Source organism: Taudactylus pleione, unplaced genomic scaffold (assembly GCF_031769625.1).
Source record: "Taudactylus pleione unplaced genomic scaffold, aTauple2 ptg000487l, whole genome shotgun sequence".
In the NCBI taxonomy this organism is placed as follows: domain Eukaryota; kingdom Metazoa; phylum Chordata; class Amphibia; order Anura; family Myobatrachidae; genus Taudactylus; species Taudactylus pleione.
This window is the reverse complement of record NW_028284889.1, coordinates 1,129,287-1,153,561: the sequence shown is the minus strand read 5'-3', so window position 1 is coordinate 1,153,561 and position 24,275 is coordinate 1,129,287.

The following is a 24,275-nucleotide window of genomic DNA, read 5'->3' as shown; positions in this document are numbered from 1 at the left end:
TGGAGCTTATCGCTCTTCCTGATTGGCAGGCTTTCTCACTTCCCCTACTAGTACCTTCTGGCCGTCCGAGAAGAGACCGTTGGCAACAAATACAACACCATAAAAAGAAACCCAGAGGTCCTGACTCCCCTAGAGTCAGACACCACTTGATATATGTTCAGTATGTTGTGAGGTCCTCCTTTATTGAGATGTAATTCATTATTGACTCTTACTTCTAATTTTTTTTTATATATATAGAAATGTTTAGTATTGTGCCCTTTGGGCCTCTTATATCACTAGAGATTTATTAGATATATTACATCTATCTGTTTTTCTCTTTTTCTCAATGCCCTTTTATAGTTAGATATATTAGACATGTTAGACTAATTTAGTTATATAATCTCTTAGCGGAATTGATATTATATGTCTTATATTCTGATTATATCTATTTCTCTTATGAGGAGTTATTCGGTTATGCTTATTCAATTTATATTGATAATATTGTGTGTTTTCTATTACATTGTGATTTTTGCTAATTTCCCTTTTAGATGGTGCGGACATTCCGCCCCTGTGGTTCCCTCATTGTCCGGCAGCGGTTCTTTTTTCCTCTCATTGATTTTTTGTTATTTTATTACAATTTTTTTTTCTGTGTCTCCCCTTCATTCCTTCATGTTTCTTCCCTTCCCCCCTTCTCCCCCTTTTCTTCTTATTTAATTCCTCTATTAATTATATTCTTTTTCCAGATCAATTTTTCTGCATTATGTAGCTCGAGCTCTAACTCCCATACATGGCTGCTTCTCTGCGTATAATCTCTATTAATGCTAGAGGGTTAAATGTCCCAGAAAAAAGAACCCAAGCCCTCCGTTCCTTCCATTATGATAAAGCAGATGTAGTTTTTGTTCAAGAAACCCATTTCCGCCATTCCCCCTCTGCTCCTCGACTTAGTAATCAATTCTACCCTACAGCATATTATAGTAATTATTCTCAGTCGAAATCTAAGGGAGTTGCTATTTTATTCGCTAAACATCTACCTGTCACTAATGCTGAAGTACATGATTTGGAGGAGGGGAGATGCCTTCTGGATAAGTGTTCTATTTTTAATCAACTTTTCACATTTGTTAATATATATGCTCCAAACCAGGGCCAGTCACCCTTTTTTGAGAAGGTTCTGGATAAGGTTGATATTCTTCAACAGGGGATCTTGATGGTAGGTGGAGATTTTAACTGGACTCTGGATCATCTCCTGGACACCTCATCGGGCCTCTCAACAGTCCCTTGCCGAACATCAAGGAAGGTCAGACGGTTGCTTTATACTCACCAGTTGTCCGACGTCTGGCGAATATCACATCCTTCAGACAGGGATTACTCGTATTATTCTAGTGCCCACTAGTCTTATTCTAGAATAGATTACATACTAGTTGGCCATAGATTTCTCCACTTGATACAGGACTCCTCTATAGGAGTGACAACCTGGTCTGATCATGCTCCAGTGAGAGTGGACATTTCCCTCGGATTTTCTGATCCAATCACCAGATCCTGGCACTTCAATGAATCCCTTCTGCATGACCCTTACTGTAGATCCCAATTAGATGAGGCCATTGATATATATTTAGAATGTAATACCACCCCGGATGTATCTGGCCTCACTATATGGGAAGCCCATAAGTGTGTCCTTAGGGGAAAATGTATCCAACTCGGCTCCTATTTAAAGAAGCAAAGGTTGGGACAGATAGAATACCTATTGCAGAGAATACAAGTTTTAGAATCTACTCACAAAACTTCCCTTTCCTCTGATGTTTATGTAGATTTAGTTCAAGCCCGCACAGCCTTAAATAAACTGCTACTGGATAAGGTTAAACATTCTTATCGAAAATGTCATAATCGGTACTACCGTTGGGGTAATAAACCCGGAAAGATGTTAGCCAGAGCTCTACATACCCAGAGAGCCCGTTCCTTCATCCCTTCTATTAAGGATGGGAAGGGATTAGTTTCCCATGATACCCATACGATTGCAGAAGCTTTTTGCTCTTATTATTCGGCACTATATAATCTACCTGCCCCCTCGGCCTTTCCTGATGTCCTTGGGAAACAAAAGGCTATTGAGGCCTACCTCACTAGAATTAGATTTCCTAGGCTGGATGACCTTGCCAGTGAGGATTTGGAGAGACCTTTCACTCTACCTGAGTTACTAGAGGCTATTAAATCCACCTCTTCCGGGAAAAGTCCTGGCCCTGACGGATTTTCTATAAATTACTATAAAGCCTTTAAGGACAAACTAGCTTTTCCATTGTTGGAGGCCTTTAAATTCAGTCTCCGACAAGACCCCCTTTTCAGTACAATCCCTAGAAGCTCACATAACAGTCATCCCTAAGGAACGCAAGGACCCCTCCCTTTGTCCCAGTTACCGTCCAATCTCCCTGCTCAATATAGACGTTAAATTGTATGCGAAACTTCTCGCAAACAGACTAAAACATTTACTACCATCTGTGATACATAGTGATCAAATGGGGTTTGTCCCGGGCCGTGAAGCTAGGGATAATACCTCCAAAATTATAGCCCTTATTCTTTATATCTCATCTACTGATACCCCAGCTATTCTACTATCTACTGATGCCGAGAAGGCATTCGATAGGGTAGATTGGAGCTTTATATCTGGAATACTGAGACACATGGGACTGGGTCCTATTTGCCTTCAACGTGTCCTCGCTCTTTATCGTTCGCCCACTGCCCACATTAGGGTTAACGGTTCCCTCTCTGCCTCCTTCTCCATTAATAATGGAACCAGACAGGGTTGTCCATTATCCCCCCTGATTTTTATTGTTTGTATGGAAGCCCTGACAAGGTCGATCAGGCTGAATCCGAACGTATCTGGCTTTAGGTTACATAACAATGAGTACAAACTAGCTTTATTCACCTATGATTTATTGGCCACAATCACAAATCCCATTACTTCACTACCTAATCTGTTAGAAGAATTCAGGATATTTGGAGACCTCTCCAACTTCAAAATTAACTATTCTAAATCAGTAGCCCTGAATATTACGGCATCTCCACAGATGGTTACAGGTCTTAAATCAGCGTTCCCTTTCTCCTGGCACCCCTCCCAACTTACATATCTAGGAGTCAATCTCACTAGAGATCTGTCCTGCCTATTTGAGGCCAATTTCTCTCCTCTTCTGGGTAGGTTACGTTCGGACCTGAGACTTTGGAAATCAGGACCCTTCTCATGGTTTGGGAGGCTAAAATGAATTCTCTCCCAAAGATTCTTTACTTACTACAAACCCTCCCAATTCATTTACCTCCCAGATGGTTCCTAGAAGTCCAGGCCCTCATTAGAGAGTTTGTCTGGGGAGGTGGCAGGCCTCGTTTGAAACTAAATACTATGTTCCATTACAAGGACCGAGGGGGTTTACGCCTCCCAAATATTAAAGGTTACTACCAGGTCTGCATTCTCCACAGAGTTCTGGCCTGGTCCAGACCAGACACTCCTAAACAATGGGTGCAAATTGAGAATCAGATGTTGAATATCCCCTTATCAATAGCCCCATGGCTCCCTGTCCTTCCTAGGATTTCTCATCCTACCATTGGCCCTTCTTTAGGCTCTTGGAAATCATTAAGGAAGTATCCCTCGATATCTTCATCCCACTCCTCCCTCACCTCATTCCTTTTTAATGAAGAATTTCCTCCAGGTATGGATGCTAAGACTTTTCATCCCTGGTTAGCGGTGGGACTTTTTAGGTTCGGACAGCTGGTGAGTGCTGGTAACTTTGTGCCCTTTGATGAGGTCTGTAGGACATGGAACTTGCCCTCTCGGGAATACTGCCATTACCTACAGTTGCGTCACTTTCTTCAATCTCTTGGCCCTCTAAGACTCTCTGTTTACCTTGTACGCCATTTGAGCAACTATGTAATAGCCGTACTCCTCTGACCCACACTATTTCGCTGATTTATAATTTTCTTTCAACGGACACTAGCCTCTCTCCCCAATTTTACCATGGTCTGGGACCAGGAACTTGGAGTCGGCCTAACTGACGAAGAGTGGGAGAAAATATTTGTTAGCTCATGCCTGTTCTCCTAGTGTTGGTGTTAGGGAGACTCAATATAAACTGTTATCGCGTTGGTACAGATGTCCAGATACCCTCTCCAAGATGGGGATAGGGGTTCCGAATATATGTTGGCATTGCTTGGGGGCCCCGGGTAACCCACTCCACATCTGGTGGCAGTGTCCCATCCTTCAGCCTTTCTGGAACGAAGTTCTCAACCTTTCTGCAAAAATTCTGGGAGAATCGGTCCCTACAGACCTAGCGTTCTGGCTGTTTCACCTATCACCTAGACCCATCTCGAAATATAAGAAATCTTTATTATGCCATTTGAATAATGCTGCAAAAGCAGTCATCCCGGTGAAATGGCGCTCCTCCTCTCCTCCAACAGTTATGGAATGGTTTACGAGGCTGGATCTATATATGGATATGGATGACATACTGTCCTCTGCTGATGGTGATTATGAATCCTTCAGAGATACTTGGTGTCGCTGGTTGGATTTCAAGGACTCGTTGTCCTTTAAAAATATCTTAGCCTCTTTCCGCCCTTCACCTTCCTAGATTAATCCTTAAAAAATGACAAAACCTTCCGCCCCTACATATGGTTCAGAATTTAATTAATGGCTATACATATCTTTTTTATCATATAATTTTTGATATGTTTTGATGTCACTGGTAATTTTTGTGATTGAGATTCAAATATTTTTCCAGTGTCTTAATATTTCTACATTGTGTTTTCCGACAATAAGCCGGATATTGTTTATAAGTATTTGTAGTGTTATTCTATTGAGTCCTTTTTTTTTCTTCTATAATAAAAATACAATTTGCACTAAAAAAGAGTGATAGTGAAATGTGTATACACTCCAATCACAAATAAAACACTAATTAATAAAAATTGTTGTAGATCGCATCATAATTGGTTCAATGCATGAATATTTTGGCGAAAATATCAGCGACCAGGTGATCAAGCTCATAGGCGAATGCACGTCCTGGGGTCTGCTTACACAAGTAGCTTGACCCACACACCTACCAGCAGCAACTGCTCCACAGACTGGATTGGAGGTATTTTTATTTCCCTCTCAATAGCGCTCTCTCATCTGGCATAGGCATGTGTGACCCACTGCAATGCCTGAGGTAACAGGGGAGAGACGTGGATAGGTGCCCAGACAGCAGAAGCACTCTCTGTTGTTTCCTCTAGGCACTGTGACCCTCACTCTCTCATCCTCTGTTTGATGATTCAGACAGGCAAAAATAGAAGAGAATAGTCACTACCTTTGCCCAGGACTTTTCTTCCTTCTAAGTACTCACTCCCAAAGCTGATACCCTTCTGCCTGGGTTGTGTTTATGACAAACACCTATAATGCTTCTTATGCATAGAAATATTCCCAGATATCTGTGCAAGGTCTATCCCAGAAAAAGAGTGATGAGAGGCCGAAAAGTAGAGAATACCCTGCCATATGAGGATGCCGAACCCGCCAGATGTTCACCAACCCAAGCTCATCCACTTAACAGGCAAAAGAATGGAAGGAGGGTCCGAAGACAACTGAACTCTCATGCCACCTATCCAAGGTAGGGTGTAACACATTATTGAAATCCCCAACACAAATAACCGACATATCAGGAGACAAAGGGCCTGATTCAGAGCTGAACGCTCTGACCAGAGTGCTTGCTCTGAATCAGGGCCCTCCTACCTTTTTTTGGAGCATCCTCATGGACGCTCGCATAGCTGTGGGTTACCACCCACAGCTATAGCGAGCGTCCATGATGATGGTCGCGATGGTCTCGACCATCGCGACCATCGGGCTTGCGACGGAGACCCTGCGGTAGGGTCTCGCTGCCGCAAGCCCTGGAGTGATTTTGGCTTTATCAGAGCCAAAATCACTCCCACTGACATCACTAGTGATGTCAGTGGGGCCGGCTTCAGACGGTAGGCGCTCCCATGGGAATGCCTCCGTCTGGCAGGCACACCCCTGGCATGCCCACCAAAGGGGGCGTGCTGTCAATCAACATCGACAGCACGCCCCCTTTGGTGCAAGACCCAGAGCGACAGCTTGGCTGTCGCAGTCTGGGTCTCGCACATGCGCACGATGGAGCTCCCTCCGTCGTGCGCATGCGCAGTGGGGCAACATCGACCCGTTTACAAGCGTCCTTTGCTCGCGAATGGGTCTGATGACCCCCAAAGATATAAATTCATCAGACTTCTTCAGGACCTCACTAGTATAAGGGGGAGAATATAAACAGCAAAAATATGGCGTGGGGAGGAGCAAATAGATGACCGAATAAAGACATATCTTCCCAAGGGGTCAATCCTAACGTCTTCAAGCACAAAACCAAGGGATCTACGGACAAGGACTGACACTCCCCTGGAATACGTGGAATGTGTGGAGTGGTAGGCCCAGCCCACCCAGGGTTTACTCAGAGCCAGACACTCCCACCAAATGCATTTCAATCAAACATAAAATATCTGCCTGAGCCTTTTTTTACCTGACTCAAGACCATGGAGAGCTTAGCCTTGTCATAAAGGCCCCGGACATTCCATGAGAGTATTTGAAGAGGGGGACTTAAACTATTAGATATCACGGGGTCAGCCACACACCATGGGGGAGAGTAGAGACATACACCTCAAACATCATATATGGAGGCACCCAGCAAGGCATGGCAAACACAGAAGGAAAAAAAAAATAAGGTCCAAATATATAGAGAATTAAAACATAATGAATCTGATAGAAACATAACACTGGCAAAGAATATAGACATAAAATAAAATCCCATACAATATCCACAAAAAGACCCATGCCCTGTGTATCCATCCCAACCTGGTATACCTAAATCCCTAACCTACCAACTACAAACCCCAGAACCAAATATCTAGAAAAACTAGCAAACCATAATTAATATTAGGGGTAAGAGAGTGGAAGCAAGCCTTACCTTGGTCGTAACGTGAAGTATCGTCCAGGCCAAAAGTAGAATTACCCATCCCGACACCCAGAATAACAGACCCTAAAGGTCGCAATATAACATAAATACCTCAACATAATAGCAAAATTCAGAGTGCAGTAGAAAAAATAAACATCAGACTAGTAATATCCAAAAACATAGTATTACAATAGAGTCCATTGAAAAAAGGATAACACTCAAAAAACAAGCACATCTTATGAGACAGCAAGTCCAGGTCAGTCCGGAGGAGCACCACCGCTATGTCCCTTGAACTCCAGCCATGCTGCAGCCTCACGGGGTGAATCCGACCATCAGCCACCACATGCAGATGGGCAGGAAACAACATGGCATAGGAAAGGCCCAGATCACGAAGGCGACATTTAACCTGAACAATTTGAGATCTAGATTTTTGGATATCCATAGAAAAGTCCGGGAACACAGCCACCCGATTTTAATTCTATTCTAAAGGACCATGTAGTCATGCCAGACAAAGAATCACATCTCTGTCTTTGAAATGCAGGATTTTGGTGATAAAAGTGCGTGGGGGAGAACCAGGAGGAAGAGCCCGGGTAGGAATATTGTGCACCCTTTCCACTGCAAATTGGGCAGTGAAATCCTCCCTGCCAAAGGTGTCCACCAGCCATTTTCCAGAAATGTCTCCGGATGGTAACCGTCCGCCTTCTCAGGCAAACCAACAAATCAGACATTGTTTCTGCTAAGTCGGCCCTCAATATCTGAGATTTTAGTGCAACAGGCTGCCATTTGGGACTCCAGTGTCAGAAGCCATCCTGCAACCGGAGCAGTGACATCTTCCAAAGGAGAAATGTGGGTCTCAGCCTCACCAACATGCTCTCGCATTGTCTGCATATCATGACGGATAAGTGAAAGTTCTACATGGACCTCAGAAATCTTGCCAGACAGTGTTTTCTCTGAAGAGGTGATTGCTTGCATTAAGTTTTGCATAGTAATCTCCAAAGGTGGGTCAGCAGGAGCAGGCTGAAATGAGGGTTGAGAGGAGCGAGATGGAGTATCAGAAGAGCTAGATCCTGTAGCCCCCCCCAGGTCCTGAACAGGAAAATCGTTCCAGTCATGCAGCGGCCGACTGCTGGGAATTCTTCCCCATTAGGTCAAAGTCACAAACTATAGCAGGTCACAGGAAAGAGGCACTGATATAAATGCATACCTCACAACTGTCCCACATTCAGCGGGACACTCCCGTTTTTCTGGGACTGTCCCGCTGTCCCACCCACGGGTCGCAGTGTCCCACGGTGGGGGGGAAGTTGGGGGGAAGCATACACTGCTGCTCTGCACAGCAGAGCAGCCGGTATACAGAGCGAGAATAGATGCTGTGCGCGTGCGCACAGTATCTATTCACAGTATGGAGGGAAAACCGGGGGCAGCCCAGCATCTCGGAGATGCTGTACACGCCCCTTAGTGATGTAAATGGAGGTGTGTAATCATGCCGCACCAACTTTAATAACAGGCCACACCCCCTTTTTTGCATGCACGCCTCTGGCGCGCGTAAGTCCCAAATCATCTGGGACAAATGTTCGGAGGTATGTAAATGTGTAGGGCAGGAACAGCAGAAATCAGGAATGTCAAAACCCCCACTTCACCAGCTCAGAATCCAGCAGGCAGAAACATCAGGCAGAGGGAAATCAGAGAGTGCAGGGAAGCAGCCAGCAAGAAGAAACAGAAGGAAGGGGGCTGTGCAGGGTGGGAGGACAGCAGCAATATGTGGTTGTGTGAACTCCCCGCTACATATGTCACTCACCAAAGGTGTCCGGTGGTTCTGATAGGATAGCTTCTTTCTGTAGTCATCTCTTCCCATCCCTGGCAGGGAGGTGAAGGCATCCTAATCCCTAGACTCAAGAATTACTCAGGTTTAAAAATATTAACTCAGATTTATTACACTGGAGCACATCAATATTGGAGCTTCTTAGGCACTTAGCTAACAGTAATATATTGCACACTATAACACAATTATGAAACACTTCAAATATATCACTTTAACACTACTAGTGTACAGATACATCCAATTACTACATTAGTTAACAATTATAAATTATTCTGTGTACTAATAGTTAACGTCTCAACTATAGGTAATATACCCACAAAAATAATCATAACACTGTACAAGAAGAATGTCCACTGGCCAGTTAAAACGTGGGTGCACGCAGTATTTACTTTTAGTTATTGTCGCAAGCCGGCTTTATACTTGTCTAATTTTAACTTTGGAAAAGTAGCAGCTGGGATGTATGGCGTTTTGTAGAGAAACATCTGTAGCGCACTTCACCAATGGCTCTCCCTTTATGACTCTGTCCTAATGATAAGACTGTCCTTGTACTAGTGACTGGTGGTAATGCTGCTGACTCTGTAATACAGACTGCCTCTATGTCTCCTATTCTGCAGCTCCACAAAAACTAGTCAGCACTTATCTGGTCCTGAAGCTGGCATCATGCAGACATAGTGTATAGAATCTCTTGGTGTCAGTGGTGTTGTGCTGGTACAGACCTGGTCCATTGTCTGCCACTGGGAACTGACCTCTGTTTCAGACTGGGACACTCTGAATGGCTCTTTGATGCAGCCCCTCATAAAGTCACTCTCCAGGGAATCCTGTCATCAGCTGAGGCAGTCCTAGACTCCATCAGTGTCCCTTAGATACATCATGGTTTCAAGCCCCAGTGCAGGAAAAGAAAAACCACAACCACTTCCTGTGTCTCACCCTGCCTTTTTTTTTCTGACTGGGCAAATCACACAGAGCTGTATCACTCCACCCCTCTTGTCTAGCATTGAAAATCACAGGAGTCATCCAATATAGGCCCTCATTCAGACCCGGACGCAAGTGGCCGCTCGTACGTTCGGCATATGTAAAAAAATATGTAAATTCAAGCACTCGCTCGTATTTTCGAACGCAGCCAAACATCCTCCCCAAACTCTACCGACCCCTCCTCTAACTAACGAGCATGCCAAATAGCGAGCGTACATCCCCGAAGTGGCTTGAAGGGAACGCACGCACAAGTACAAACCGGAAGTGGGACTGTCAGATTCTGATTACCTGCTCCTTTTTTCTGCCTACCTCCCTCAATCGTATCATGCCAATCAATATATCAATTAGCTTAATTGTTTGTTTGTTTTTTTTCACAATGCAATAAACTTTAATCTTGTCCGTGTTTGTGTTTACCCGCAGAATACGTACGGCTTAAACATTCGCTTTTATTTGTCAAAATACATGTTAGAGCCAATTAAACAATTGTTTTATTTGTTTTTAACCACGCATATTTTCCTGGGTTCATTTCATTATTTAAATTTGCTTATGCATGTCACTGCATCAAGCCTATCATAACTCTCAAGAGATTTCTGGCCCTGTCGAACACATGACTCATACACTAACCAATAGAATTGGTCCTGTTAATTACCCAAATACATTAGCCAATCAAATTTATTTTCGGGTCTTTATTAAAAATGATTTTTAACAAATACACCATTGCCATCATGAGAGCCTCGGCATTCACCAGGCGCGAGCTGCTGGTGTTAACCGAGGTGATGGATAGGCGGATCACCAGCCAGCCTCCACCCATCACAAATCGCGAGAAGCGTTCCGCATATGCGGAGATACGTGGCCGCCTGCGTTCCTTCGGCTCACGCCGCCAGATCGGCCAGCTGGAGCGCAGGTGGTCGGACCTGCAACGGCGGACGCCCCGCTTGCTGGCATGCTTTCGCATGCAGATCGCTGAAAGTAAGTTTTTGGGACTGTGGTTTTCATGTTTATCTTTGTGGCCCTAACTGCGTGTGCATGTTTTCATGTATGTCCTATTTATTCATTGTACTCATATCTGCATGGCCATGTTTTCATGTATGTCCTATTTATTCATTGTACTCATATCTGCATGGCCATGTTTTCATGTATGTCCTATTTATTCATTGTACTCATATCTGCATGGCCATGTTTTCATGTATGTCCTATTTATTCATTGTAAACATATCTGCATGGCCATGTTTTCATGCATGTCCTATTTATTCATTGTACTCATATCTGCATGGCCATGTTTTCAGATTTGTGTTGTCATAAATTAGTGTTTTACTCGTTTTGGTTGAAACTAACCACAATTTGTTTCACATCTTTTAGGGGCACAGCGAAGACTACGGCGTCATCGCCATCCAAGATGGCGCTCTCGCCCACTCTCCCCAACCCCAAGCCAACCCTCCACACGCCCAAATTCCCCTATTTCCCCCTCCTCCCCAGCCTGCCCAGACCCTGTGGAGGATATTTCGGGGCTCCTTCCCCTCCATCCCAATTCCCCCTCTCCTCCAACCACCCCTCTTCTAACTACCCCCTCCCCTGAATCCCAAATCACCCCGCCAAGCTCTTTGGGGAATGGAGGCACCTCCGAGGAGGACGAGGGAGTGGCTTCAGGAGCGGCTGTTATTTTGAACGGTATGGTTTTTTTTTTGGTTTTTTTTTGGCAAAAACTGTTTGGATGTAATCATGTGTCGTTCCCTTTTTTTGTGTTTTTATGCCGAATTTTTGGGAGTTTTCGGGTTGTCTTTACCTGTTACTGCTGATTTCACCATACACATATCACACCTGTCTGAATCTGATTTTTGGACTTGTAATTTTGGGGTAGACCATTTTGGGGGGCTTGGTATTTTCGGTGTAATTCTGCTTTGGGCCACAATATTTACATTTTTGGGTAGCTTGGTTTGGCTTGTTTTTTAATGTGGTTTCATTATTGATGTATTAATCCCCACACTTTTCTAACCCAAAGAGGAACAGAGGCGTATGGCTGAATTAGCCGGATGTGTGGGGCGCATGCGGGAACACGTCATCGGGCTGCTGGTGGTCCTTGACCATATGACGGTCCTCCTTAGGAACCAGTTTTAGTTTTTTTTTTTACAAAAGATAAATAAATTAATATTTTAAACTTAACGTTCTGTCTCATTCCTTGTTTCCAAATCAGAGATTGTTTACACTGACATAAGTAGACTCTTCCAGAAAGGATTTGCAATTATTGTCACTAAGATTGTGTGTTGTATTTTTTAGGAAAACAGGCACAAGAAACACCTAACAGTAACAATTTGATTGGCCTTTTTTGGTGTTGTACAAATTATATATTACTACATTTTACATGTTCCTATTTGGGGGGCAAGCTGCTTAGGCCGATATTACGAAGCCAACTGATTGTACAGGATTCCTTTGGGTGTTGGTTTGGACCCAGAAAACATCTTACATTTTAGCTCAACTTGCGTCATTACAGGCTTACCCCTTCGGCAAATGTAACGTGTGTGAAACTGGTTACACTTGCTGGTAATGGGCAAAAAAAGGTACAAAATTACACTCTCAAGACATTTATTCACAACATAACTAAAATAACAAAGTGTTCACTCACAAACAAAACACACAGTGATAATCATAAATACAACACATACAAAAAACTTAAAAAAATCACACAAAAAATCAAGAACTGGTTGACGAAGGACCATGCCAACATGATTCCACAAATGTGGCGTTGCAATATGGGTTCCATAATATATTCCCAAAGTTTCCACATGAAGGTTTTTTTAGGGTAGCAGGAAGTAGTCATCGTTGGAGTCCCAAAGATTATGAAAACAAACAGAAGATGGAGAAAAAAAAAAATAATTAGATGTTCTCAATCAATCCGTACCACATTGTGTCTAAACACTGTTGTTTTGCCAATAATTACCTAAAATATCTGGCCACCACATCATCGCGTATGGCCCCCCCACATACTGACCTCCGACCAACCTCGGGGGGGCCATCCTCAGGTAAGGCATCCTCTGGCTGCATTGGGACACCTCTCCTTATGGCGATGTTGTGAAATATCCCACACAGGACCACAATTTTAGAAACCATATCCAGCAAATACATGAGCTCGCCACCAGAGCGGTGGAGGCATCTGAATCGGCCTTTTAAAAGGCCAATACAGTGCTCCACCACTTGCCTGGTGGCTGTAAGTGCGGCATTAAAATTACTTTGTGGCCCTGGTGTGGGAGCCAAATAAGGAGTGAGCAGCCAGGGCATGCAAGGGTAGCCACTGTCTCCTGTGAAAAAGAAGTGACAACATCAGGATCACTGTGTATCAAGCTTAACATTGTTATGTACTAAAGGTCTCCACTTACCCAGAAGCCACGCATCACCAGCTTGTAGGTTGGTTAATTTGTGCCATATCCCTGATTGCCGGATGACGAATGAGTCATGTGCACTTCCTGGTAATTTTGCATTCAGGGACAGGATCTGGAGGGAGGCATCACATACCACCATTACATTCAGGGAGTGATAGTGTTTACGGTTGCGAAATATGGCCTCCAGCCGTGCTGGAGGCTGAAGTGGTATGTGAGTACCATCCACAACCCCTATGATGTGTGGGAAGCCAGCTATTTGGTAAAAATTGGCCTTGGCCACACTAAGGGCACCCATATCCAAAGGCATTTGAATAAAATGATGGAGGTACTTGAAAAGTGCCTCCATCACTGCCCTCAGGATCCGGGAAAAGGAGGATTGTGAGATGCCCGCCACTATTCCCACCATTGTTTGAAACGATCCTGAGGCACAGAAATGTAACACCGCCATAAATTGCGTAAGTGGTGGTATTGCTGTAGGACTGTCAATTTGCCGCTCAAGATCACTCTCTATTAATGAGAGAGTGTCTATGATGATTTTGGGAGGAAGACGGTAGCGTCTTAAAACCTCATCATCGGGCATTCAAAAAGGGTGACACGTGTTTGAAATATCTGGGGCCTTGCACGCCTATGATGCCTACGCCTGGGACGAGATTGAGGTTGGTCGGCTTCCGGGAGCATGGCCAGAACAATCCGACCCAGATCAACCTGAAATGGCAAGGTTTGAATGTAAGCCTTTTTAACCCCCCAAATAAATAGATTTTTACTTAGCTTGATGATACCATCCATTGATGCTTACATGCCGGGGTATTGTCATGATACGTGCAAACTGTAAATAATCACAATATAAAAATACAACAATTTATGCTGGGCATTTCTGTTTCAAAATTGGGTGCAAGACAAAACATAAAAGGGGAGAAACACACATTTGCCCAAAGAGCAAAACGACATTGCGCAGACTATCTCAAATTGGGGCCAAATGTAATCAACAAATGCTAAAGGGAAAACACAACCAATTTAACGGGTCTAAATAAGCAGTTAAAAATGCGCTAATTAGTTCGCAAATACCAGTCACAATAGAAACAGTTAAAAATGCGCTAATTAGTTCGCAAATACCAGTCACAATAGAAACAGTTAAAAATGCGCTAATTAGTTCGCAAATACAAGTACAAAAATACGCAGTTAGAAAAACACGAAATTTTAGAAACATTTCTGACTAATAAAAACAAAGGTTACAAGTGTAAGGTCAAACAAAGTTGCGTAAATATAAACATGAACATTTAATAACCAAGTGAAAAAATAAACTTACCAATAGATAATATATAAGTTTCCGGATCAAAAGGTCGTTGGGGCAGAGCCAAAAAAAACCTAACAAAGATGAAATTACGAAAAATTAACGTTCAAAAATTCAGGAAAAGAAAGAGACACAAATTGAACAAAAGTTAGACTGCCAAAAACTTACCAAATAAAGAAATGCCAAAAACAAAACCACCAGAAAAAATGCGAACGGAAAAAAATTAAACAAATTTAGCAAACAAAAACAACTCCCACCAACGCCAACTCCAAAACCCGCCAACAATCAACTCCGACCAACGTAACCTCCAACAATCAACAAACGCCACCTCGACTCGAGACGCCCCAAGCCATAAATAGTGTTTAGTTTCCCACACAAATTAAGGAGGGATCATAGGAACGCACAATCAATGATGCGGCCGAAAAATAAGGACGCATGTATAAATACATCACGAGCCAAACAAAAAGTTCTGGTGTATTTCTTGTTTTGAGCTAAGACATGGCTACAGACCAGGGAAACAATGGGCAACAGTCTGGCGGTAAGTATTTCAGGCATTTGGAAACAATGATTAATTTGAAACATAATATAGTGCAAGTTGTGAAGTTTACAATTCTCAACATTTAAACAAATAGGTGAGGAGGATGACATGGAAGAGGCTGCTGGGCCCAGTATTCCGGCCAAAGCTGGCAAAAAGAAAAGGCAGCTACAATTCACAAGAAAGGAGATGGAGGTTTTGGTTCAGAAGTGTGTGGACATCCTGCCACAGGCAGACAGGAATATGAGTGCAAGCCAGAAGTGGAGAATGTGGGAGGAGGTAGCCGTTGCGGTCAATAGGGTGGGTGATTTTGTCCGTCTAGCCCGGGATGTCAAACGGCGGTAAGTAAAAACTTGACCACCCAAAAAAACTGGGGGAAAGAATGCATGAATAATGGCTACTTTTTCACCAACAGATGGCAAGACTTCAAATATCACCTGAAACAAAAAATGGCTGACAGGGCTAGGCATGCAAGGGGGACAGGTGGGGGTCCCACCCCTGTGTCATTGGAGTTGAATGATTTAGAAGAGCTGGCACAGGGGTGTGTGCAGGCTGTGGAGGTGTTTGGCGTGTCCAACATGGATACGGACATGCCAGACTTTGCGGCTCCTCATGTTGTCCAAGGTAAATATTGTGATGTCACCAACTCTGAAATGTTAATGTGCCAATATGTAGATTCTAATGTGACTCTTTTCTCATTTTACCAACAGAGACACAGGCGGATGAGTCTGCTCCAGAGGGGAGCCTTGGCCGCAGAATTTCTGCAGGCTCTGCAGGGGAGGAACCAGTACATCCGGCTGAGGACCCTGCAGAAGCCAGTCCTGGGCAATCCCCCTCGCAGGCAGTGTCCCTCCTCACAGAACTCAATTTTAAATCGGATTTCCATACGGAGATTCTGCAGAGGATGGACGCCAGTCTGGTACGGGTGGCTGAGGCCCTGGAGCAAAATGCTGCGGCCAACGTGACCATTGGTCAGGCCCTGGCGGAAAATACCAGGGCCAACATCCGCATCGCCAATGCCCTGGAGCAGCTCGTTCGCCAGCACATGGTGGAGCCGACCTCCCTTCCTGCCGGAACATCAGGATCCTCCACCTCTGGCACAACATCAGCCAATCCTCCAAATGTGCCTAGCCCTGTGCCTAGTCCAGAGGCCACAACATCTGCCTCTGGACAGGCCAGCCCGATGACATCCCGGACCTGGTCTGGCGCCCACCCTCCCCCTGCCAAACGGGGGAAAAAACGTTGACAGCACTGGCTACTTTTCCCACACTCCTTCTGTGCTTGCCCCATATTCCTTTCTGGCCAAAACTTCCCTCTCCTTTCTTGTGAATTGTTTTTAATTTTTAGCTTTACGTTTCCATAACTTTTATGTTTGCACAATTATTAACATTTTTGGAATTAACACTGCAAAAAATGTTTGTGTAAAAAATGTGCATGAAATTGATTTTTTATAGCAATAAATTTGCCAAAAATGTACGACTTTGTATTCTGACATTATTGTAAAAATGGTTTACATTTAATCCTGGCCCACAAGGCAAAAACGGGCACCACCAACATTTTACATGAGAAAAAAAAAGGTCTCTTTAAGGAACGTTTTAAAATTTACATAAGGATGCAAATTCACCAGGCAAAAGCAAAATGGCCAAAAAAACACAAACATGATGTCATTATTGTTACAATAGACCAAAAACCAAATATTAACCCAAAAATAAACCCTCACAAATGTACGCAAATTGATTGTGTAATCCTGACATTAGCAGCTATGATTTCCACCTGCGTACGGTTTTGTGCTAACCCAAAAAACTGATTTCAAAACACATACCAAGCCGGTTTTCAATACAACACTAATTGATTTTCTGACAAGCCGTGATTAATCGATGCAATATCGTGGAGTGCCGGGACGGAGGAGAAGGCCATCGCCAATGTGGTCGAGTAATCCAGACCCTAAGCTGTGCGAGCATTTTGAAGGGAAAGAGGATCATCCAGTGACGTATGAGTTGGTACGAACACATTGGACGTTCGCATCTGATAATGTATGTACGCCCCAAAAACGCCTCGCCACACCTGCGTTTTTCCATCTCCACCCCCGTCAACGCCCAAAAACGCCCTGTTCTGTCAATCACATTTGACATGTCACTTCCTGTACGCTATTTGATGAACGAGACAAAAAAAGCTCGCAATCTGCCGTACGCACATGCGCAGTGTTACACCGACGCATGCGCAGTTACTCAACATCGGAACGCAACGAGCGTACTGCTGTTAATGAACGGCTCTGAATCAGGGCCATAGTTCCACAGTATATTTTCATCCCATAGCTGTTATATAGAGGCATGTGCCTCTTCTGAGCCCTAGCTCTCTCCTTGTACCAGTACTGTAAAGTGATGCCCCACTTTGGGGGTACCACAGTTGCATTCAGTGGGGCCAGGCACAGCAGCAGGCTCAGCAGCACCACAGCCTTTACTCTGGGGTACACAAGAGAGCAGTCACAAGTTTCCCTCAGGACCCCCTGATGCAGGGCAGTACTCCAAAATGTCATCCGAGTCTGGAAGTCAGGTTCTACAGAGGTCCCAATAATCCCCAGCACTTTGTGGAGAAGGGTATTCACCCACAGTTACCCAGTGAAGTGACCTGCAGGTAGAAATCTTCAGCTCTGGAGCCAGGAGCCTCAGCAAACACTGTGGCCAAAATTCAAGATGGCGGCAGCGGGATCGGAGGTCCGCAGGAGCCCCCAGAGCACTACAAAATGGCCAGGACAGGGTCCTACACCTCCCCAACTGCCCAGAAGGCCAATCGGGAGCTAGCTGCAGTGAACGCCGGGGCCTTGAACCACAGGAGACACCGGGGCCGGATAAAGCCCATGACCTGGAGAGGCTGCAAAGAGAGATCTTCAGCGCCTGCAGCACAAGAGTAAGTGAGTACAGGTAAGCCACTGGACTCCTGGAGACTGTAGAGGTATATATGCAGCAGAGAGAGAGTGCCAGGGACCGGGTAGAGTAGTAAGGATGGCTATTCAGGATATTGGGGCCCAGGAGCTATGGAGTTAACCTCCTACATCCAGCCCATCCAGGCCATGCCCCCACAGTCAATTGTTGTTTGAAACTACTTGTCATGCCTGAGGGTTGATTTGAGCTGGAACAGGCGTGGGAGGCTGAAGAGGAGACTTGGGAGGTGTGAATAAACCTGGGTGGTTTGAGCCAGGACTTCCTCATGTATTGCTGTGAGAAGGTAGAGGAGGTCTAGAGGATGATGGGCCCAAAGGCGAGAACAAGACTGGAATGTCTTTATTAAACAGAAGGTTGGAATGAGAACTGGAGATGATAATACTGAAAGAATAGGCAGAATCGGATTGGGACCGATGATGCTGGATTGAGAGCTGGATCGGTTTGAGATCGATGTTGATGATTTGAAGAACTTAATGGATTTGAATCCAATGTTGAAGAATTGATGAACTTGATCGGTAGGGACCGATGTTGATGAATTGAAGAACTTAATTGATATGAGTCCGATATTAATGAATTGATGTACTTGATCAGTTGGGACCGATGTTGATGAATTGAAGAACTTAATTGATTGCAGCCCGATGTTGATGACTTTATTAACTTGATCGGTTGGGACCGATGTTGATGAATTGAGGAACTTAATTGATAATAGTCCAATACTGATGAATTGATGAACTTGATTGGTTGGGACCGACGTTGATGAATTGAAGAACTTAATTAGTATGAGTCCAATGTTGGAAGCATCGGATGAGACCAATGGTTGGAGGTATCGGTTGGAACCGATGGTGGCTGTAAGAACAAGTCTTAGTGGTAAAAACCAGACTGGTGTGCAAGATGGTGTAGGAGACTTGTTTACCAGATATAGGAACTGGGACCATTCAGATACAGAGTACCTGGGAGCTCAGCACTAAGCTGTAACTTCAGCAAGAAGCGACATACTGGCAACAGAGGCCAGTCTGGAAATGGAATTTACAGGGGAGGATCCCCTGTGATTGGATGCTGTGATCAGCTTGTCTGGGAGTAGCGCTCTGAGTGGAGGAAGAATATCAGGTGACAGAGTCCAAAATGGCTGCACCCCTTACTGTTGTTTAGGAGGGAACTATGGCATGCAGCCTGTGTGCCATCATGCTGGGAAGACATGTTGTGAGCAAGAGGCTGCGGAGAGCCATCTCCATGCTCAGTAACAGGACACTGAACAGACATGGCAGAAGCATCACAGACAGACCTCAGCACCAGCCGGGAGTAATGTGCAGCACGAGTGGACCTCTGTGCTATCCTGGACAGGCATCGGAGCGGTAAGAAAGTGGTTTTAATAGCGTGACACTACTTGTCTGCTTGGTCCCCTTCTGTGATGAAGATTCACCCCCAGCGGCAACAGTCTAGCATGCAAGGAATTCTGGATAGGGGAGGAGTCAGTTAGCTTTTGCAAATTGAATGCAGAAGAACTACCTACAATCATTAATGAGGAGGTTGATGATAAAAGTATTGGTGGTAGAGATTGCATGTGCTGGGATCTATCCAAGCTGCTGGTAACTGATGCTGGACTGCTTGTTATTATTTTACAGGATGTTTCAGATTTTAATCAATAATTTGCATGAACTCCTTGCAAATGACATAACAAGAAGGCATTGCCTAGATGATTAAAGTCCCTACCTAAATGTACTTTGGCCTCACAAATGCTATAGATGACTTGACAAATGTTATTAGAATTTAAGAAAAAATTATTCCACACAAAAGAGGTGGCTTTTATGGTCTTATGCCCAGGCATGACAATGTCCTTCATCTTATCACTGGCAAGAACTTCTGCTACTGGTGGCTACTTTGACACAATCAACATCCTCCTCTTTAAATGTATCAACTTCTTTTTGTCCAACACATTCATCATCAACATTCTCATTAGCATCAGATACACAAATATACCCCTCATCCTGTTGCACTTCCACAATAACATCCTCAATTTCTATATCATTATTACTTTTACGACTACTCATCCTCATGATTACAGTGTCAGAAATGTGGGACCCACACATAGCAGTCGTGGACATCCTTAGACTCTCCTCAGGGATCTGTGAAGTTTGTAAACACACAGGACCTCATTCAGAGTCGGTCGTTGCGGCCGCACGGTCGTACGCCACCGATGTTCGCTAAATTGCGCATGCATAAAGTTCGCAATGCGCGTGCGCAAACTAGCTGTTACGATCAGAAATTTCTCTCTCCTTGAACACAGCCAGGTCGTTAGTTTGAGTGACACGATTAGGCGTTTGTGGGTGGTAACAGAGGAAGGTGCTTGTGAATGGAGGGAGTGGAGATCCGAACGCAGGCGTGCCTGACTTTGCAAACAGCGTTTTATGGGAGTGCATAATTAACAAAGTAGTGTCATAGCACACGTGACATGGGAGGTTTTTACACTGACATGATTGTAGTGCTTAAGAGAGGGTATGGTCAACCTTAAGCTCTACGACCAGTTCCGATGGTTCCCGATGGTCTCGATTAATCCTTAATCCCTGGAGATGACGTGTAATGCGTACGAGAAGGGGGCGTATTTTTTTGTCTTACGGCCGCATCCTCCCCTTGGTCGTCCAGCTACTATTTTAATTTCATTATTATAAAAGCAATAATATGTTTTTGTTGTTTTTTTTTTTTTCAATTATCTTGTAATAACAGGAAAAGAGGTCTTCTTTCTTTGGGCTCATTCAGAGTGACCCAGGACAGTGATTTTTGGACAAATAAGCTTCAAGTTGAACTTAAAATCACACTGACTTTGGGGGTCATTCATTCGCTCGCTAGCGTGTCGATGTTGTGCGAATGCACATGCGCACGATGGAGGGAGCGCCGTCGTGCACATGCGCGAGACCCGGCGAGCGATGAGGAATACATTGCTCGGGGTCTCGCACCAAAGTGGGCGTGCTGTCGCTGGTGAGTGACAGCACGCCCCCTTTGGTGGGCGTTCCGGGGGCGTGGCTGCCAGACGGAGGCGTTCCCATGGGAACGCCTACCGTCTGGGTCCGGCCCCACTGATATCAGTAGTGATGTCAGTGGGAGTGATTTTGGCTCTGATAGAGCCAAAATCATTCCTGGGCTTGTGGCAGCGAGACCCTACCGCAGGGTCTCGTCGCAAGCCCAATGGTCGCGATGGTCTTGACCATCGCGACCATTATCATGGACGCTCGCATAAGCTGTGGGTGGTAACCCACAGCTATGCGAGTGTCCAAAAGGCCGCTCCACATTTAAATAGGACGGCCCTGATTCAGAGCGAGCGCTCTGGTCAGAGCGTTCAGCTCTGAATCAGGCCCTTTGTCCTCATAAACAAGTGACTGACACAAGTGATTGTTAGTTTTTATTTCTATATTATATAATGCAGTGTAGAGATCTGAGGCATCTGATATAGGGCCTGATTCATTATGGATCACTATTGTGATCACAGTTGCGATTTCGCAAACAGTTCTGCTGCAAAAATATGCTAATGTTTGTGTTAAAGAATGTGTACATTTATACCACCATTTGTAGACTAATTTAAATCAATTATATATATATATGAATATTAAATTCCTATTCAAGTTATAGTCACATAATGTGAGCATTATTCATATCAAAGCCCAGAAACTAGTTTGTTTGGTTGATTAGCATTGAAGACATGTAGCCAGCTCTCACACTACAAACTAATAAGAGAATACATTGGTTTATTGCTTCAAACCTTTAACAACCTTAAATAACGACACAGACAACAAGAGCTTGGCTAAAAGGTCACAGCTTTTATTTATAATGAATTCACCTAACAAGGGTGGCAAGAGACACTGCAGACTCAGTTCCAGCTTTCTTTCACTCAAATACTCGGGGAACGACTGACACGTCCCCCCTCAAGATGCACTAACGATGTGAGGGTCCCACTTCCACTCTGGGCCAATCCGATGCGCTTACGCGCTAAAAGCGCCCGGGTCCCCCTGCATGGAGAAGGACAAATTCGCCAGGTTCAGTCAAGGGAAAGTGCCTCCACAAAGTTATCTTACTCCACATAAAGCCACTGAGCTGCAGCATACTCCCGCCAAAGCCAGACTCCAAAGGAAACTGGCCCGCCACCCAAAACGACCGAGCACCAGAAACACACGTCCTTATTCTTCACAAAAACCAAGGCCAATTAAAATGCCTTCCGACCAGACAGAAAATTCCAAGTTGCATCGCCAACAAAAAGCTATCACACAGAATCAAGCTACTCAGCAACAAAGCAGAAATGGCTACTGAACATTCACCCTGTCATTGACACCCATGCTTACATACTGCTTTCTACGTCAAAAACAAGTCACCCTATTAGTCTACACAAAAATCATATCCGGACGTATATTTCCAACCAACCTCTCACCACAAACAATCAACTCCATCTTCCAACTGCACCACGTCATTGCTCCCGACAGGCAAACAAGCACCTGATGTGGCCTCCAGGGACACCGCAAATCAAGCACGAAACTCTCATCCAAACCTTGCACACCTTTCTACTATCTGTCACCCATAAAACAACAAAAACGCAGTGTAACCAAACCATGTTGCTCCAGCCCAAAATTAAAGATCGGCACACAAGCCAACCATACTGTCAACTGCAGCAATTCCTGTGAAAATCAAAATTCTGTACCATGAGCACTTTACCAAACCCAACCATCCCGACACAACTTTGAGAAGAACACATAGCAACTACCTAGCAGGGATGCATAATAGGGGAAACAATTAACCGGAGTGAAGAGGAAAAAACTAAAAAACCTACCCGTGAACCAAATTGGGTCAGATAAAGGCTCCCCGAAGGAAAAATTTAAAAATCCCTTCACAACCCCCCAATTGTTGAACGCTAGTTGGCTGGTAAACAACGTTTCAGGTTGGCGCAAGGTGCGCAACTACTACCTGTCTCAACCTACAAGTCTCGTAATCAGCTCACTTAGAAAACTCTAAAATCTGCATGTACGCGTGAGGTGTCCCTTGAAATACAGCGCCAATAACTACCCCAATTAGAAAGACATAAGTACCAAAAACTGAACCCTACAAATCTAACCCAAACAAAACCCTGTCCTAACTGTAGCAACTGATATTTGAAAAGCAGTATAAGATCGTGATATAAAGCCATTGTGACCCACCAGCAGGGAGCCACCACTATAAAACACCAAAAGGTGTACCGGGTAAATAAATGTCAGGATGTTGAAAAAAGAAAACCATCTTCCTTTTGCAGTATACAAAAAATTGATTGAGTAAATTGTATATGTTATAAAATAGATGATGCGTGTACACAGGAGACTCCCATATCAGCTGCACGCTGAATAATGCATGACAGTCAGCCTTACCCTGTAATCTACTAAGACAAAATATTTAAAAAACACAATACTTGACGCTGAAGATACTTTGACAGCCAACAACAGTCTACACCTAAAACGCCCCAAATTTTTTTCAGTCAAAACGGGAACAAACGGAAAAGAGCTGCCTGAATCTCACCAGAACCACCTGACCCATAAACAATAAACACTCTATAACAGCTGCATGTCATTGGAACACCAGGGGACGACGCGAACGGGGAATCTCCAACCCAACCTATATAACATAACGACAATAAATTGACTGGGTAGGGTCATGACTACCTACATACTTACAATAGATGAGATCCCCGCTGGCGCCGCCACCAGGCGGTCCCTGGGCCGACCCTGTCCCAATGGTTCCAAACAAAGGAGCAAAGCAAATATACTAAGACATAATCTATGTGGACGGCTAAACCCCTAAGCTCGTAATACACGCCAGCCTAGCTATGACATCTGTATCGTCATTATGATGAGAAAACGCAGCGCCAACTGTAAGTTAAAATATAAAATTAGACAACGTAATGAACAAACTTAACTGGCCCAGGAACGCAAAACGAAATTTGAAGATGAGCATTGTTGTTGATGGCATGAACTAAAACCAATATGTCGCACCATGAATTAATGAGACGAAAAATTCTGTCACCCGATCAGAGAACAAAGGCCACAACAATTGGGAACAGCTCAAAACAGCAACAAATAACTAGTCAGACCTACTTACGTAAAAACTGAAACCCAGTAGCCCGCTTACCAGTGCAACTGGAAAACTCCAAAACATGGAAAAGGTACCTGCACCGAAAAAGGGGGTTCGAACATACTACAGTCATTCCTGCACCTGTGCAGTGCCGGCATGAAACACTCATGTTAAAGAAAAATTGGATTTCTCGAAATAGGTGTCGTAAACCTCACAGCTCGAAGGTAAACTTTCATTTGCTAATTCACCTGAAACCCACTGACGCCCCATGCATTACACCACCTCCGAGTGCAAAACAACCAACGAAAAACTGACCCCTAATAAATGTA